Raw genomic sequence first — 6000 nt, 5'->3', positions numbered from 1 at the left:
TTTTTTTTTTTGAGAAACTGAAGTAACTTATTTTAATGATTGAGTTTCGAGCTTCATCATACTCATTCCTAGGCCCACCACCAAATAGCACAAGGTTTTTTTTTTTTAATTTAAAATAAATAAAAAATAGCCAACCATAAATTAGATGAATTGACTTTTAAAGGAGAACATAGACAGGACAACTATGGGAGAACAAAAGTTCAATCTCTCAAAAATCAACGTGTAATCTGATTTTAAATTCCAAATTCCTTTGCTTTCAAAAAAAAAAAAAATCCAAATTCCTTGTTGGTCTGTTTGGATGGCATGGATTTGGATTTGGATTTGGATTTGAGGGGCCCATATCTAAATCCTTTGTTAGGGTAAGTTAAAAGAAATGATTTGGATTTGACCCAAATCCATCTTGGATTTCAGTGGTTTGAATCCATGGATATGAAATCCCCTCACAAACCCAAGAATTTAGAAATCCCTCGCCCTCACGCTCGTGCTCTCTTCTCAATTCTTCATCGGCTCTAGAAACTCTGTCATGCTCTCTCTTCCTCACCCAAGCTTTTCTTCTTTCTCTCTTTCTTGCAGCAAGGTTTGTCTCTCTCAACTCTTTTCTTCCTCTTTATCCTCTCTATTTCTCTCTTTCTACTAAATTTGAATCATAAAGGCTCTAGAGTTTTATGTGGGTTTCTTTTTTTTTTTTTGGTTATATTGTGTCTTTTTCTCTTCTTGTTGCTAATCTAACATTTTTTAGGATGTTGACAGATTTGATACCAAGGTCCAAATACCAAATTTGAAAAGATAATAGAAATGGGAAGAAATGATACGCAACCGTCCAGATCACAATCTCAATCTCAATCACAATCACATTCAAGACAATATATTCAATGGAATACGGATACGGAAATGGACAAAGCATCAGCAAATATTTTATATGATCAATTAGCTCAAGGAAATAGGGAGGATGGGTACTGGAAAGAGGTGGCATACCAAGTTGCTGTGGAGTACGTAAATGCTCAATAGATTCTCAATTTGACAAAGGACAGTGTTTAAAATAGACTAAAGGCGTGGAAGCAACATTTTGCTATGATTACTAATATAAAAAATCAAAGCGGGCTTGTTTGGGATGAAGCAAAGGAAAAGGTTGTTGTCATAGCGGATAATCACCATGTGTGGGATGCTTACATTAAGGTAGGATCCCTTATGACTTTTTTCTCTTAAATACGTTCATCACATATTTTAACAAAGATTTAGTCTATTCTCTTCTGTATTCTAAAAAATTAGAAATAATAAAAGTTGTTTATGGAACATTATGTTATATGGTTGTTATGTTATATGGTTGATCAATTAGACAATTAGTGTACCCTTTTGCAATGGACAGTAAATGTATTAGTGAAATTTAATTACTATATATTTTTAGGCACTATTTATTTGGTTTTGTAAAAGTGGGTCTTATAGCTTGTTTTACTTGAGGTAGTTGGAATATTTGGCAGAAACAGTTTCCATTGGCAAGGCATGCCAATTAGAATTACAGGGAGTAGGAGTAGCTTCTTTTCTAGTTTTTCCATCCATTTTCTATTCCCCCTTCATCCATAAAAATAGAGAACAAAAAATTAAATTATAAAAAAATAGTTCATGGTGGTGCTTTGCCACTTCAGTTCAATTCTTTCTTCTAATTTTCTTTTTTCATTTTTTCTTAGAGAGGAAGTTTTGTTTATGGATTTATTGTTGGTTGCTGGAGTGATTTCATGTTTGTGATTGAAAGAGATTTTGGATGTCAAGATTAACTGAATGATTATGAAGTTACTAACTACAATGCAATTAATGGCATGTCCTCTCTCTCTCTCTCTCTCTCTCTCTCTCTCTCTCTCTCTCTCTCACACACACACACACACATTGCATTCTTCATAGCAATATGAGAATGCTTTGTAATTTTTTTAAGTTGCTTTGATTTTTCCTATTTGTATGACAAGCTTTGAAAACTGAATAGGACTTGGGAATTATAATCAAACATGACAAGATTATTTGCTTAGATTGCTTCATTCACTAAACTAATTTGCTTAGACTATGCAAAATAATCTGCTAATCTTTTTTTTTTTTTTTTAACTTCTTTAGAATAATTCAAAAGTGGGTGCTTATAAAAACAAAGTTATTGACAATTAGGAGGACATTGAGATCTTGTGTGGGAGGGATAGAACTACTGCCATTGGTGTATAACATATGAACGAAGCAGTTGAAGTTATGGTTGAGGAAGGAGAAAATGAGGTGAATTCTCCCATTACACAACAACCACATCAGCATTTTGTATCAACAAGTTCTGCAACTGAGCCTCACCAAAGAAAAAGGAGTAGGAAAGATCCACTCGTTGAAGTTGTTAAAAATTGGTTCTTCTCTTAAAGAGTATTGCTCATCTGTAAATGAGTACTTCATAGCAAAGAAAAATCAAAAGCAACCACAACCTTCTGGTGAAGAGATACATGCAATGGTTTCAAAAGTGCCTGCACTCATGCGGCTTGAAATATTCAAAATAGTTGAAAAGTTACATTAAGTTTTTGAAAATTCTTTCAAATGATGGTGATAAAAAGGATTGGATATGACTTCTGCTTAGTACTCATTAATTTTTTATTTTGGAAGTTGTGTGAAAGACACATTTTGGGTATTTAATCTGTCTCTCTTGATATATAACTTTTTAGTTGTTAATAACTTTAGAATAATTTTTTAGTTTGAGATTTTGAATGTTGTTTAAAAAAAAAAAAAAAAACATGCATTTGGGTGTCCTCTCTAGTTGACATAAAACATTTTAGTTGTCAATAGTTGGTAAGATATTTTTTTAGTTGGCTATGACTAAAAATTTTTAGTCATCATCTTGTCAATTGGATTATCAATATTACTTCATGTATTTAAAATTGAAATGTAGAATGATTAAGAAAAATAATAATTAAAAAATATATTTTATTGATCTTAAGTCCAAATTCAAATCCAAATCCAAATTTAGGTATCTAAACAATAAAATCTCAAATGATGAATTTTAAATCCTTCATTTAAAAAAAAATCCAAACAAAGAATTTCAAAATCAAGGCATTTTAAATCCATGGATTTCAAATTCAACTCCAAATCCAAATGTTGCCTTGGGCTTTTGTTTGAAATTGTATTTGATTTAAATCCTAACAATTTAATTATCTAAACTCATTAAAATTGAGGTTGGATCTTCAAGAAATAAATTGGCAATTGGCAATGTCAATCTAAGTTTTATTTTTTATTTTTTATTTTAAGTTTTATTTAATTTTATATTTTAGGTTTTTGTTTCTTAAGAGTAACAGCTACAAAACTAACAAGAGATGAATGTTGGGTAGTGAGGAAGAAGGGAAAGCGTGGTGATAGGAAAAGAGAACTAACGGCATTATTGTAATTTCATATTGATATAAAATTACTTAAATACCATTCGTTTGCACAAATACCACATGATTTGCATGTGTGCTATTTTTCATCCAACTTAACCCCCAATTTAGATGACAGGATGAACATTGTAACAATTTTCTCAAATTAGGGAGTTAGTTATGCATTTCAGAAGTTTGAAAGAAATTGTAAATCAAATAAGAGATTATTGTAGAAAAATGTATTTTGTCCTATAAATTTACCAAGTAATTATTATGTAAGCTTTGCAAATTTTGTTCAAACAAAAATACTTATGATTTTATGTATTTGAACTGACATGTTAATTAGTTGTACAAAACTATTGTACAACTGACTTGGTAGAACATGTTTTATAACCCATTTTTCTTCTGTTGTGATGATGTGGCTTCCTAAAGTCATTAGGGAACAAAATAAGCAGCCACCATGTTGATATGAACCAAAAGGAAAAACCTCAACAATATCCAATCTTGAGTTCCTTTAAATTGAAGGTATTTGCCTTAAACAATAAACATAATTAATATGCATTATTATATGCAGTTTTCTTGTCACAAACCCATTGAGTGGAGGCATAGAAACACTTTTCTGATCATATAATAATCCTAAAAAGAAATAGAGAAACTTCAACAAAATTTTCCATAAACAACATGGAGACAGCAACTGCTCTAGACCAATAAGAGAAATACACGAAGGAAATAGCATGCCGCAACACTTGTGCTTTGGCTAATAATAGAATTTCTTAGAGAAAACACGCCCTTTGGCTACCAAGTCTAGACAGTCAGAGATGGCTATGCCAATGTAGTTGTTACTTAAAATGTGACTAGTAGTTACAAAGACAGGACTGCTTCCTCATTTTCCAATGTTGGCTACTAATTACCGCTTTTATTTCGAATTGTTATTCAATATGTTCTCAATATTCCACTAGTTAACATTATTGTCATATACTCTCTATTTCTAGCAATACGACACTTCTTTCAGTATTGTGTTTAACAATGTTACTGAACTAAACAAGCCATGACGCTCAAAAAATCCAGCTTTTTCTTTTTACTCGTATAAAATTATTAATATGATGTGTATGGGAACCACAAGGTAGCTAAGCTCATCTGATTGCCCAAACGCACTTCTTCGCTCGATGGTAGTATCTAAATCACTTTTACGAGTGCACCAAGTTTACAATTAAATATGGAAACATATACGAATGTCTGTAGAGACCAAAACTGGGTCAACAGGACTGCTAAATAAATTCTGTAAACATGAATAAACTTCTCCCCCCCCCCCCCCCCCCCCCCCCCCCCGAGGAATCGTGAAACAAAGGGCTGACAACTATTTAACAAACAACCTACCTACATGGTTTCCCAAGGCCCATTTTGCATGTACATGAGCTACACTATATTCAAATCTCTTTTCACCCATTGAAATTTACAATTAACAAAATCTCTTTGGCTAAAATATCATCAGCTACGGTACCTATTTCCCATCACAATTGCCTCAATGCAGCATTTTGAGTTCTCTTCAAAAATCACCCGAGTATAACCTATTTTCTGAGCTAAAAACATTGCCCACTTGAAGGCAAGAGATTCAGCAACCTAATTTAAATCCAAACACATTTAAGACACAAGTGTTTAACCAACCCAAAAATGGATCCTTATACTACTAAATACCATATGTACACATGATTTCAGAAACTAAACATTAATCACAAAGTACTAAACTAAAATTCACTTAATTTCTAGTTAGTTTCTGATTCATATGCTTTCCTTCCAAAAAGAATTGATAGGTCTATGGCCTCTTCTATCCCTTTGTATGCCATATCAAGAGTCCAGGCTCCAAAGGCCACTTGCTCAAAGGTGCATCCTATTTTAAATAATTTTTGGTGGGAAGCCTCAAAGGGCTCAAAATTAACATGTCTAAGAAAGTGGGAGTCCATTTGTAAGCCAAAAGTGTTACGAGGGCACAATTTTACAAATGTTGAGAATTTCAACAATGCTTTTGTAGCAAACTACGGATAGAGTAATTATGCATTGAAAATAGACCTTCGGTGAGGCTGCTAAATTCTAAATACCTAAGAACTGGTTTTTTACTTCAAGCTCACACCAAGTGGATTTGGTTTTCAATATTAGCAGTAGAGCCCTTCTCAAGAGAGCATGTGGAAGGCATGACAATGGGAGGAGCATGATTATAAAACTCCTAAGATTCTTTAAGTTAATAAAATGAGCTAAGAGATTAGATATTTTCGCAATGAACCAAACATGCTCAGTAGACTACCCATTCAAAGGGATTGAAGTTCCACGAAGCCTTATAGTGTAACTCGACAAATAAAATAAAAATGGAAACAAGGTCATTGTACAATTTTTTTCCACTACCAATTCATAAGGGGAATTCCAATCCCTACCTTTGCAATTATCACAGAGATCTAGAAAGTAAAATATCAATGAAAGGTAGAGAGCAAAACTCTGACTTAAGCCTTTATAAAGGTCACACCCATCATCACAAAACAAAATCTATCTCAGCATTTCTTTTTCTAACTTTCCAAATCTAGCTATTACATTACCTTAAAGGTGCAATTCCAGACCACATCAAGGCCAGTGCAACTTAAATTGTGTG

The sequence above is a fragment of the Quercus robur genome, chromosome 8, assembly GCF_932294415.1.
Source record: "Quercus robur chromosome 8, dhQueRobu3.1, whole genome shotgun sequence".
Classification (NCBI taxonomy): Eukaryota; Viridiplantae; Streptophyta; class Magnoliopsida; order Fagales; family Fagaceae; genus Quercus; species Quercus robur.
Note: the sequence above shows the minus strand (reverse complement) of the source record.